The sequence below is a fragment of the Magnolia sinica genome, chromosome 11, assembly GCF_029962835.1.
Source record: "Magnolia sinica isolate HGM2019 chromosome 11, MsV1, whole genome shotgun sequence".
In the NCBI taxonomy this organism is placed as follows: domain Eukaryota; kingdom Viridiplantae; phylum Streptophyta; class Magnoliopsida; order Magnoliales; family Magnoliaceae; genus Magnolia; species Magnolia sinica.
In genome coordinates this window covers 59,327,496-59,341,688 of record NC_080583.1, presented here as the reverse complement: position 1 = coordinate 59,341,688, position 14,193 = coordinate 59,327,496, and the positions used below count along the sequence as shown (strand labels likewise).

General features: G+C 42.5%; 1 non-coding gene across 1 annotated transcript; it reads left to right on the top strand.

Moving 5' to 3' along the window:
• The first annotated feature begins 3,051 nt into the window (after positions 1-3,051).
• On the top strand, positions 3,052-3,161 carry LOC131219830 (small nucleolar RNA snoR97). The gene has a single exon (XR_009158472.1). It is a non-coding gene; the product is annotated as a small nucleolar RNA snoR97 (small nucleolar RNA).
• Positions 3,162-14,193: the final 11,032 nt, after the last annotated feature.

Sequence of the window (14,193 nt, the reverse complement as noted above, 5' to 3'; positions counted from 1 at the left end):
ACCGGCAGCGTAGATTAGACACATACATAACGGTGTTCCCTACGAATCTTACTCTTGCGTTTTAATTTCTTAATTTTATTGTTGAGCAATCCAAACAGCTATAGCTGTTAATGTCACACGAAAACATCAATATATAATCCTAAACCTGACTCTCACGGCTGGTCTAGGCCTAAAATTTGAGCCCATTTAAAAATTGGGCCTGGTTTAGTGTCATATTTTATTAAGCCGAATGGCCCATCTATGATTTCAAGGGCATTTTGGTCTAGATCATGCATGATTGGTACACTTAAGGGGTGTTTGAATTGTAAGTTATTTGGATAAGCAGGACTATCATAAAAAAGTATAGTAGTAGAGAGCAACTAGATATAAAAACAAGTGTGAATTCACCTTCGAACAAAAGTTAGTTGTCTTTCAAACAACTTCCTTCTCAACACCAGTGTTCACATTCAACTATATCTTTTCCCTTCTTAATTTCTTTCTAGGTGTAGTACTGTAATCAGAAAAATTAAAACATACATTGAGGGAGAACTGATCATCAATAGCCCTTTAATTGTTGTAGTCAATTCAATTTCATTAAAGGAACAAATCCCCCGTCAACATTTAATTGAAAATTTATAAAGAAAGTAGATCTTGTAGGATTGGAAATATGAACTGAAGATAGTCACCAACTTGAAGACCAAAAGGTGAAAATAAAATTAACTACTTGCATTAGGTATCATTAAAGAGAAGATATGTGGTTTAAAAAATCTCCGTTCTTTGTCAATTTTCCATACCATGTGTTTCTTTCATTTGAATAAGTTGAGTAGGGGAGGTCAACCATGACTAACGGGAACCATAATAAACCTCCATTCCTAATTGTTTCAAAAATTGATGATGGTTATTATACAATTAAAAAAGGCCTTCATGCTCAAAAGCAGGGTGAGTAGTATGTGCACCTCATGTGAATTGTTTTAACACTAATTTTTTCTTACATGAAGCAATTCATCAAACAAATAATATGCAAATTTCTTTATATAAAAAAGATCAAATACTACATGGAGAAACAAGTGAAGAAAAGAATCCGAAAAAAAAAAACCGGCATACAGGTGGCAAGGAATGTAGCCATTCATTTCACAACGTCCATAGCATGGCTTGGCTCCTCACTTAAAACCCATTCACATCCTAAAATGGAACCAAATTATACTCTTGATCAACCACATCACAGTCTTAAGGATAATTACATCACATATTTGACCATACCATTACACCCTCAAGTAAACCTCATCACTTAATTTTTTAAGTTCTTCACTATTTTACTTTGAATATGGATGGTTTAGGTTAAGGTTATTTAAAATTTATATATGGATCGGAGTAATTTTTTTCTTATGTTATTATCTAATTTTCTCTCATCATTTATTTATTTTATAAACAGGATTATATTCTCATGCTATAACATCATATTGAAGTGATTTTTGGTATTCCATAGTGACTTATTTTACCATTTCTTTTAGATAATATCAATCAAATTTAGCATAATTTAATATGCAATATTAAAAAGGTATGTGATGAACTCATTATGATTGTTTCTCATTGAATGTAGAAGAACATTCACTCACAAAAAGTCAATTATATTATTAGATGTGCGCCGTCAAGGTTTTATAATTTTATCAAGAAAGTGAATTTAAAGGATGAACATATTAAAGTGATAGAAGATACTTCATTTAAAGGATTTATGCATTTTCCTAAGTTTTCAGTTCAACACATATTTCTAAATACTCTTCTTACTAGATGAGATGATGAACATAATTGCTTCTTCCTCGGAGGAAAGAGGATCTTTCTTAAACCCTAAGTCTATGGTTTGGGGTGTCTTGTTAGGATGTCTATGAATGGGGAAAAATAGTGGGCATTTAATGTTGTATTGAAACTTGTGGGTGGATGTTCATTTATAGTGGAAACCCTAGAATGGAAGTGGGTGAACATCTATGAGGGGTAACATATATTTCCATAGCCCGTTTGGATCCCTGTATTAGTTAAATCTAGGTTTTGCCAGTAGACACATTTTAAACTGGTTTCATGTAAAACTTTAGTTCCATTTTAAAATGTGTATTTGCAGGCTGGCTGACCCTAGATTTTTTAGGATAGAAGCAACCTAATAAGAAACTAAATGTAACCAACAACTTGTAGAAAATGCTGCAATGGTGCAAGTTTGGGGTGAGAACAAAAAGGCAATTCAAGTTGGGGGAGCGTATTAGGTGAGACCCACCTCACCCAAGACAGTGTGGCCCTTACCATGGGGCCCACCTTCATGCATTTATTCTATATCCACATTGTCCATTTGTTTTTCCATATCATTTTTGGTCATGATCCCAAAAATTTTGCATATACATTTAGAGTTAGGCTTGGGCTGGACTATTTTGGCTCAGTTTGGACAGAGCTTGGCCTGTCCCGTTCAAATGCCTACTAAAATTTGAAGATCCCATATAGTTCACGAACTAACTGAAATGGATGTTCTTTTGTTCTAGAAAGCTAGTTACTAACATCCTTTTTCTAAAAACTAATTGCATGAAAGTTTTCCTTGCCTGTACTATATATGTTGGAGATCAATATGGCTAAGTTGTGGTCTCTTTAATTGGCAAGTCACAGTCCCAAAATCAAATTGGTGAAACAATCCTAAGTTTTGACTTATTGGAACCCAATTGTAAAATATAATCATATAATATTTGTCATTTTTTAACATTGAGTTAATCTCCACCAATCTTACACTTGGAAAATCGAATTAGTGTATTTTTTTTTTGTTCATTTTTGAACTGTTGAATTTGGTATGGCCTTGTACATTTGTTTACTGGATTTAGTTTATGGTAGGCTTTTGATTAATCGATTAGATCATGTATTAATTTACATGTCTCTCTGTTATGGTGTGGAATGCAATTTTGTAATCCAGTATCAATTAAAATATAGTTAAAAATGTGAAATTCTTTCTTTATTTTTTATTTGGTTCATCTAACCGGTGGGAGGCAAAAAGGAGTAATCATTTGCATAATTTTGTATGAGTTTAACTATTCTCTTACCCTATAACGAACGTGGGCATGGAGGCTGAAAAACTCATAGAAATGGGATGTTGTCATCATCTTCTTTTCTATTACTTATCTAAGAGACTAGAGTTAAATAACAACACGATTTTTATTTTTATTTTTAAACATCCAACTCCATTTCTTGATTTTTTGTTTTCTTACTTAATTCACAACCCTTACTTTGTGAGTCCCACCATGTATTGAATTCTGGCTCACGTGTGTCCTCATTTGAATAATTTAGTCTTAGGCCATAACACAGTGGGCTACTCACACCTCCACCTTATTGTTTTTATGGTCCATGAGAAACTACCTATTTGCCATCCTATTCACTTGCTTTATTGGTTTCCTAACCTTTCCAGTTTCACCATTGTGATGGTAATTTCATTCTACGTTAGTGGAAATTTCAAGTTTCCCCACAAATGTTGCAGGCTTGGTTTAACTTATTAATGAAGCTTTTGCTCTTTTATTTTTAACTTGTTCTTCCCTTATCCGTGTTAAATTGGTGGGATGGATTGTGCAATTTTAACTGTAAAGTAAGAGTTGACATCTTCATACCAAAATAAATTTTTACAGAAGATTCAAACTTTTACATTCCCATCTCTATGCACTTTTTGTATTCCAGATCATAACTGTTTTGATAATTGCATTTTTAATTTGCAGTTTATATGTAGTATTAGCTGGAATCCTTGGAATATTTGGTCGGGAGGTTGTTGAACTTCCTTTGGTCACTATAAGTAAAGAAATCCAAAGAAAGGTAAGGCATTCAAGTTAAAAAGAAAAAAAGAAAAGTTTATTACGATGCACTTAGTTATTTTTATTGGCATTGTTTTTCTTAGATTTTTCTTATGATTATGATTTCTATGTGCTTTTCAAATTAGTTCAGCACACTTTTTTTTGGCACTCTTTTTCCTACTGATGGCATTTGACAGGGATCTTGTTACGCCCTAGACTTGGTAACCGGACTCACAAGGAACCTAATGGGCGGTTCTGGCCGCAACAGCCTCCATAGTGACCCATTCTCGACTTTTGAGGCAGGTTCTGATCCTGGGATCCTACAAGGAGGATTTTCCTAACAATATAATCATTTCCAATACAAGCATACCCGAGATCACAGCAAGTATATCTGAGAATAACAAGGCACACATCACAAAATCCATTAAGAATTTGAACTTTTACAAGCTTTCATAAGGTCTAAAAGGATATACATAAGATGATAGAAGGAGAGAAAATTCTGCAACACTGGAGTCCTCAAGCTCAATTTTACTCTAAGCTCTGCTGCTAGGACGCCTGCCTAGGATCTCCTACACGCATCAATCGTGCATAAGCTTATAGAAGCTTAGAGGGTGGTGAAAGTGTGTGACAATGGTGCACAGAAGAATAGTAGGAGGTACAGGAAGAGAAACATGCTCAATGACAATATCACTAGCCTTACCAAGGCTTACCATGAATACGCTACAATGAGTACTGGGCGCCATACCAAGGCAATGCATGAAGGGGCTTATGTAGCCGATGCGAATGCGATGCAAAGTAATGCCAGTGCTCATAGCCAATCTACATATCAAGTACATATCCAATCATAAGAAAATTACCGGGGTCCATTACACTACTGGATGACTGCTGCTCTATAGACCCGTACAGTCAAACGAGCGTAAGAGACCTCACTACCTACCCGTGAACAGCCAATCACTAGCAAGGCCTGACGGTAGCGGACCCATTTCACGAGCTGGTTAAACGCAGCCTAGTAATGCCTCCCTCATAGGCAGATAAGGCCACATCCCTATCCAACCGACTACACGACAGTGGGAGTCACGGCTTAAAGGTGTAAGGCTCTCATGCGCTCATATTTCCACTCGGTCACGGCATTAGAGTAGATCCTTGGTACCGTGGAAGTTTTGAAAATTTCACCTATAGGCATCCTATGCACCTGGTATGCTCAAGTAATATTTCCAATGTCCACACATATGGCTGTCCATGAACGTCCTTGTGGATGTTAGGCCCTGGTGAAGCAAGGGCAGTATCATCATGAAATGTGATGTCAATGCATGAGTCATATATACAAATCATGCACAAGCTTCAAACACTCAATGTGCACGAGGGGAGAATCTCCATCCCTCGGTGACCACCACACAATGCAATTAATTTACACAGATGATGCATATAGGTCACAATGATGTAAGTGCGCTACCAGCAAAATATATTCCTCCTTCCCAAGGAGAGACAAGGTCCAGATACATAGACGGGTACTCTAAGGAGAAGTGAAGTCCTCTAGTGGGGGCCCAATACTTTGGGGTGACCCACAAGCTAAAAAAGTCATAAAGTCTTAATGGAGGAAACGGTCCTAACAAGGTCCAAGGTGGGCCTTCAACCACCTATAAGGACCCTATGGGCCTACCTTAGGGCCACAAAGGAGGACATCCAACCTCAATTAAGTCCCAAAAGGTAGCCCGCTATGCATATAAAGTAAGGTCCAAGGCCGAAGCAATCCATGGCCTAATGGGCTATACACAAAGCCCAACTCATAGGCAATATGGTGGGCCCTTAAGCAAGGTTTGGGCCCAACCATAAAGGTCATAAACCCACATATTGTGGTGGGCCTCATGGGCAGCCCAGTAGTTCAACCATGTGGGCAATTTCACACTTAATACAAGTGAGTTGGGCCTCACATCTTAGCCCAAGTACAGGGTTAATTTGGTGGGCAGCCAAGGGCCCAACTACTTATATATTATGGCCCACAAACCCATCACAATAGGTAGAAGAGTATAGGCCCAAAGGTCAATGGGCCTATTTAGAAGGTTCTAGTCTAAAAGGCCTAAGGAGCTAGCAATCAACCACATACAATGATCCAATAAAAACCCAACTTGGGTGGGCCTCAGATGAGCACTAATTACACCTAAAAATACTGAAGGAAAAAGGCAAGATAACTGATTAAATCATCCTCAAATATAGTGGGCCATGCTGCCCCAAAACAAACATTTATGGGCAGCAACATTGGGCCCATTGCTAAATTTCCAGCCCACCCGCTTTCGGGGCCTATTGGAGTCCAGTAAATAGAATTAATTTATAGTATATTTATTTCCTGGTGACCTGCACACATCATTATGGGTCCAACCAAATGAGAGGGGGATGTACAATTCTTATTTCATGTGGGCCATACCGCCGAAATGCAGGCCCAATGGAAGCCCAAGGTAGGGACATCCCAAGGGTGGGACGGCCCAAGGTTATATACGGCCTGGCCTTTACACTAAGGTGGGATCTTTCCATCCCAAGTGGGCCCCACATGTGACATCCACCTAGGGTGGACCATACACACACATGGGCCCCACAAAATGGAAAGATGGCATGGAGGAAAAACATATATCATGGTGGGGCTGACCAAGGGTGGTCAGCCATTGGTGGGAGTTGATTAGCTGGACGTCCTTCATGGTCTGTTGGTCCAGCCACAATCATGGCCGCAAGGCCCTCTTGAACATCACAAGATGGGCCCCACAGACATGCACAAAGGCTCCAATAGGCAGGGCCCAATAAGTTCCATAGTTGCAAAGAAGACAGTAAGGTTAGAATAAAAATCTGCTACATACATATTGTTGTCCTGAATTTGGGCCATCCAAATGGGTGGGTTCGGGGCCTCCAAAATTCCTGAAATTTGGACCCAAGGTCCCTCATCAACCCTATAATAAGGTGGGACCCAGAAAGTTGGCTCACCATCAGAGAAAGTATTTTAAAATTTTATTTTTTATGGGACTATGCTGCTAGACTGCACAATAGAAATTTCTGGTAGTCCATTATGTTGGCCCACCCTTTTGGATACACAAATGGGGTCAGTTGGGGCTGAAATTTGGTATGACTTTAGGTGGAACATACACCTATAAGAATATATTAAATAGTATCAATCTTCCCACCAAACAACTAGAAATCAGGCCCCAAGGTGGCCCAAAAATCTTTCCAGACAGTTCTGGACAGCAACAATAAATTGGAATAAAAAATTATTAACAGTAATTAAAATGGGATTTAATCCCAGGAAATTTTAGAATGGACCACCGTAGTGGGCCCCACAAATATCCAAACCATCCTACCATAAAAAATACCTTTGTATATGCCCCAATTAGTTAGATTTTGGGGCCACATGTCATAGGGTGGAATGCAATGGGCGTCCTCCCTTTTTGGGTGGCTGAATTTTTTGTTGGTCTACAAGGTGGGCCACACACCATGATAAGGAAATGAAAATAAAGGAAAGGAGAGAGAGACGGATAATCTGGCTGTAAGGAAAGGGCTCCGCCACTATTGAGCCCTCCCAAGAACAATCCCACCACACATCATACATAGATTTACATTTACAACATGGATCTTGCACATGCATGGCTTATGATCAAAATGTATGGTGGAGATGCCATCCCCACCATGATTATAAGGTCTAGATGACCCAAATACGATATGATATGAAAGGAAGCTACCATGATGGGGCCCATAGAGAAAGGCCCCATGCATGGATCTTGCATGTATAAGGTGGGTCGTTAGGCCACAACCATGGGATTGTGTGGGATCTCCACCATTAATTGGTGGGTCCCACACTTCCCTCATGAAAAAAAGAAAATATCTAATCCATGGAAATCATATTTTTACATCTAGAGGAGTACCCACCTCTAAAGATGCCTTTAAACTCAAAGATTTAATTCATTGCTTCAAGAGAAAGGTGATTGAAGGTTGTAAATGAGGTCTTGATGGCTAGATGGTGGAGGAAAGGAGGAAGAAAGGGCTGGAATAGGGAGAGGAAGGTTGGACGTTTTTTGCAAGGGGAGAGGAAATGAGAGAATGAGAGGGAGAGAGAAGGGAGGGGTGTATACCAAAGCACTCATTGCTCTCTTGGCTAGGGAAGCGCAAGGTCATGATGGCCATGTAAGGTGTTGGGAAGAAAAACAATGATGGTTTTCTTGTTTAGAGGAGTAATGATGGATTTTTGGAAGAAATCTCATCATGAGTTGCTAGGCTCTAGGTAGGATAGTAGCTAGGTAGGGTAGGTTTATGGGAGAAAGTGCACTAGGGTGGGCCCCATCAGAAAATGTGCACACCCTACAAGTTGGGTCCACAATCATGATCAATGGCTCAAATGATGAAATGCCTATAACTTATGATTTACACATCGGATGGACGCATGGGACGCAGCATCGGAACCGCGGTGATGATGAGGACAAGATGGCATAGTTCTCGGGTCGATCCGAGTTAGGTGTACACGACCAGAGTCAAGGATGACCACAAACACACATGCACACATGCGAACTTGGGTCAGGTCTCACAATCCTCCCCACTAACAAATAAATTTTACCCTTGAAATTGTCAAAACTGGAACAACAAAAATGCATAAACATCATATATATATATATATATCTCAATCATCAATCACAAGAGAAGGCAATACAAGCAATATAAGCAATCAATCATCGAACAAATGAAGATAACACTCTCTAATGTCGGCCTCGTGTTCTCAAGGCGCGTTGGCCTCCGAATGATGACCCCATTGAACCTTCACCAAGGGAATGACCTTGGTCCTAAGGACCTGCTCCTTCCTATTAAGAATACGAATCAACTGCTCAATGTAGAAAACATCCTCATGGACCTCAAGTGGCTGCCAATCAATCACAGGAATAGTGTTCAACCCACATTTCTACAACATAGAGGTAAGGCAAGCCTATAGGCCACATCACCCAAGCGCTTGGTAATCTCAAAAGGTCTAATAATCTCAGGGCGAGCTTGCTCTTCACACTAAAAGCGAACCAAGCCTTTTATAGGCGAGACCTTGAGATATGCCATGTCCCCAACTGCGAACTCGAGGGGTCGACGCCGACGATCAGCATAACTCTTCTGTGGGTTCTGAGCTGTGTGCATCCTCTGCCTGATAACATTAATAGCCTCTGACGTCTATAACACAAGCTCGAGACCTAAGAGCCGACGCTCTCCAACCTCGAACAACTAGGAGATCTATACGGCCTACCATAAAGTGCCTCAAAAGGAGCCATGCTGACAGTCGCTTTATAGTTGTTGTTGTACGCGAACTCGGCTAGGCGCATATGCTCATCCCAACTACCCGCAAAGTCGATCACACAATCCCTGAGCATAACCTCAAGGATCTGGTTGACCCTTTCGGTTTGCCCATCTGTCTTCGGATGATAAACGGTGCTGAGATGCAAAGTGACCCCGAGCACCTGCAGAAACTCCTCTAAAATTGAGACGTAAATATGAAGTCTCGATCTGAAACGATCGAAACTGGGACACCGTGTAGTCTCACTATCTCCTCAATGAACACCTTTGCAAGCCGGTCCATAGATTAGGAAGCACGCACTGGAATGAAATGAGTCGACTTCATCAAACAATCGACGATAACCCAGATGGTATCGTGGCCACGCTGAGTCCTCGATAAACTTGCGATGAAGTCCATCAATACGTGCTCCAACTTCCACTCTGAAATGCTCAATGACTGCAAGGGGCCAGGGGGTCCTGGTGATTGGCCTTGAGACGCTGGCATGTGTCACACTCGGCCACAAAACTAGCAATCTTACACTTCATCTCCTACCAAAAATACTATCTCCTCATATCACGATACATCTTCTTGGAGCCCGGGTGAATAATAAGTCTCGATTGGTGTGCCTCGGTCATCAAATCACGATGCAACTTTGGCATGTCTAAGACATAATTGGCCTCTAAAGCGTAATTCACCATCAAAACCAATCTGCCAGTCTAACTGCTCCATGGATACGGCCTTTGCTTGGTACTCCTAAAGTGACTCGTCCGTCTGCTGAGCCTCAATCACCCCAGCCACCAAAGAGGGTTGAATCAACAAGCTCAAAAGCTGAATAATGGAAAACTGTAGACCGAACTCAGAGTCAAACTCTAAAACATCCTCGATCATTTGCTACTCACGCACCATCATCTATGCCACCAGGCCTCGTGGCTGATGACTGAGCACGTCCGCCACGGCGTTTGCCTTGCACAGGTGGTACTGAAGGTTGAAATCATAGTCCTTCAATAGCTCTATCCATCGCCTCTAACGCAGGTTCAACTTAGACTGTGAAAACAAATACTTTAAGCTCTTATGATTCGAGAAGAGCCCGAACTTGACCCTATATAGATAATGCCTCCATACCTTCAGTAAGAAGACGACCGCTGCAAGCTCTAAATCATGGGTGGGGTAGTTCAGCTCATCGACCTTGAGCTAGCGCGAGGCATATGTCATTAGCTTCCCGTGCTACATCAGTACAACACCCAAGCCAACTCTAGAGGCATCAGTGAAAACAACAAAACCCTCACTCCCATCAGGAAGAGTAAGAACAGGAGCGGACGTGAGGCGGTCCTTCAACTTCGTAAACACCTCCTCATAGGCATCACTCCAGATGAACTCAATGCCTTTTCGAGTCAATCGGGTCAGCGGTACTGCAATACAGGAGAAACCCTCGATAAACCATCGATAATACCCCGCTAGACCAAGGAAGCTATGGATCTCGGACTTGTTCGTGGGATGGCCCCACTGTCGCACTACATCAACCTTCGAGGGGTCCATAGTGACACCCTCTCTTTGTCACCACGTGACCGAGGAACTTCACCTCCTCCTGTCAAAATTTGCACTTCTCCAGCTTCATATACAGCTGGTGGGCACAGAGGGTCTCCAGCACAATCTGCAAGTGCTCAACATGGTCCTCCCACATCCTCGAATATATAAAAATATCATCAATGAATACCACCATGAACTGATCGAGGAACGGTCGCAAGACCTTGTTCATCAGCTGAATGAATACGGTGGACGCATTAGTTAGTCCGAATGACATGACCAAAAACTCAAAGTGACCATAATGCGTCCGGAAAGCCGTCTTCGAAATGTCCTCCTCTCGGACACGAATCTGATGGTAACCGGAGCGTAAGTCTATCTTAGAAAAATACTATGCACCCTGCAACTGATCGAACAGATCAGTGATATGGGGAAGCGGGTATCGATTCTTGATGGTAACTCTGTTGAGCTCCTGATACTCCACACAAAGCCGCAACAAACCATTCTTCATCTTCACAAACAATAATGGGGCTCCCCAAGGTGAATTGCTGGGACGAATGAAACTTAACTCGTGGAGCTTATTCAACTGCTCCTGCAGTTTTCTCAACTCCAACGGTGCCATCCGGTAGGGGGCCTTCGAGATAGTCACGGTACTAGGCATCAGATCAATTTGAAACTCTACCTGCCAATGCAGCGATAAACCCGGTATCTCCTGGAACACATCTAGGTACTCATAAACAATTGTCAGCTGCTTAATACACTCTGCCACAGAATCCTCAATGATAGAAGCAAAGAAACTAGATTACGGCTCTCCCTTGGGCTCGGCGACAAACTAGAATATTGACGAGCCTGGAATGTGAAACGTAACCATCTTCGTGGCACAGTCTAAGACGGCACAATACTTTGCAAGCCATTCCATACCCAGAATAACATCAAAGCCTGACAGCAGCACCACGAGCAGATCGACAGGAAGAAACTTCTCGCCCACTAACACCGGCCAAGAAGGGCAGCGACGAGTCGACACCACGGACTTCCCCGTGGGAGTCAAAACGGCCAAGGCCTTAGACACGGACTCCAATGGAATACTGGTCGATCAGAAAAACTGCTCGACCACAAAAGAATGGGAGGCACTAGAATCAAGTAAAACATGAGCAATGTAAGTAGAAATAAGAAGAATACCCTCGACGACTCCATTGATCGATGATTTCGGATCCTAGCCTAGCGCCTGCTGCGCGGGATAAAATCAACCCTGAGCTGGTAGGGGAAGCAAACTGAAAGACTGTGGGTCCTGAGTCTGTGCCTGCTGGGCTGCAATACACACTCGACCTAGGGACTAAACATATGGATATCCCCTCTACTGGTGCTGCTGGTGCTGTCTTTAGTACTGATTTTTCTGTTGAGGAGGTCTACCTGGCTACCTCTGCTACTGAGGAGGAGCCCTAGGAGCGGCGATTGGAAGCTGCGCTCACTATTATTGCTGGGGAGGATGAGGAGGAAGCAACTATGGTGGCCTCTGCTGCTGTATGGGGTGAGGGCAATCACGCCTCTAATGCCTAGCTTGTCCACAACTGAAGCAAACACCAAAAAAGGGCCAGAAGATAAAATGGCTGGTGTTGCTGATGTCAATGAAGAAGCTACTGTCTGAGTCATGGGCTACCGATACCCTGATCTGCCCCCCACCTTTGCTAACAGTGCTGCCTGGAATTGCCGGCTGGTGCTCTCCTCTTCCAGTCTCCACCGGAACTCTGCTCTCTCAATCTCTGGGTCATAGCCCAGTCCTCATAAATTAGTGCCCGATGAATGACCTAGTTAAATATCTCTAAACATTGCCCTATAACATAGCTACGAAGGGCAGGACACAAGTTAGTCACAAAACAACGGGCCCTCATCTTCTCATCGCTGGTGAGATGAGGAACAAATCTAGACAAGGCCAAGAAACAGGCCTCATACTGAGATATTAACAAATCACCCTGAACTAGGGTCTCAAACTCAATCGCCATCTGAATCTGAACGTGCTTGAGGAAGAATTTCTGGTCGAAACAGACCACGAAGTCCTCCCACAACCAAACGAAATCTAGCCCAGCTATCCTGGATACGGACGACCACCAATGACGGGCCTCACCCTGAAGAAGATAGGTTGCAAAGGAAACTCTTTGATCCACAGGACACTGCATAGTGTCAAAAATCCTCGCATTCTCAGTGCGCCATGCCTCAGAAGAAGAAGGGTCAGGGTCACCATTAAGCCTCGGGGGATCATACTGCCGGAACTCTCGAGATATCATGCTCGCACCCGGTAAGTCAGATTGCCTAGAAACCTCGGCTGTAGCAGGCTGACGGGTCTGTAACATGGTGGCAACAAGCTACATCAGCTATTGAAAATGCTTAGCTCCTATAGGCACTGTCGAAAAAGCAGCAGCGACACTCACCTCGGACGGAGGTACGGGTGCGGCCGACGGAGCAGGAGCCTTTGTAACCGGAACAACAGGCTGAGAAGGGGGAATCGATGGGGGAATTGGAACAACTGAGGCAACGAGCGCTTCGGGTTCAACAGGAGGCTAAATCGAGGCCTCGAGAATTAGATCCTAAAAAATGGGAGCAGGATGCGCCCGAGTAGAACGGGTATCTCAGGCGCCTCATCCACGGGCACCAGAACCATGGGCACCACGACCACGGGTGCCACGTTTAGGTAGCATCGTCTATAAAAGAACAATGACACAAGTAATCAAGATAATTACATGTTCAATATGGAGTGAAATGAAGGGTCTTGGGGCACTACTTGTCTCATGCTCTTAGCAGACATGCGGTGTTATCTTGAGTTATTCAAGAATTACTTGTTATGCACTGATACCAACTCCTGCCACACCCCAGATTCGGTAATCGTACTCACAAGGAACCCGTTAGCCGATTTTGGCCGTAACAGCTTCCGGAGTGACCCATTCTTAGCTCCTGAGGCAGGTTCTGATCCTGAGATCCTACAAGGAGGATTTTCCTAACAATATAATCATTTTCAATACAAGCATACCCAAGATTACATCAAGTATATTTGAGAATAACAAGGCACACATCACAAAATCCATTAAGAATTTAAACTTTTATAAGCTTTCATAAGGTTCAAAAGGATATACATAAGATGATAGAAGAAGGAGAGAAAAGTCTGCAACACTTGAGTCCTTAAGCTTAATTCTACTCCAAGCTCTGCTGCTACGACATAAGCCTAGGATCTCCTACACGCATCAATCATGCATAAGCTTATAGAAGCTTATAGGGTGGTGAAAGTTTGTGACAATGGTGTACAGAAGAATAGTAGGAGGTATAGGAAGAGAAACATGCTCAATGACAATATCACTAGCCTTACCAAGGCTTATCATGAATACGATGCAATGAGTACTGGGCGCCATACCAAGGCAATGCATGAAGGGGCTTATACAGCCGATGCGAATGGGATGCAAAATAATGTCAGTGCTCATAACCAATCCACATATCAAGTATATTTTCAATCATAAGGAAATCACCAGGGTCTAGTACACTACAGGATGACTGCTGCTCTATAGATCCGCACAGTCAAACAAGCGTAGGAAACCTCACTACCCGCCTATGGACAGCTAATCA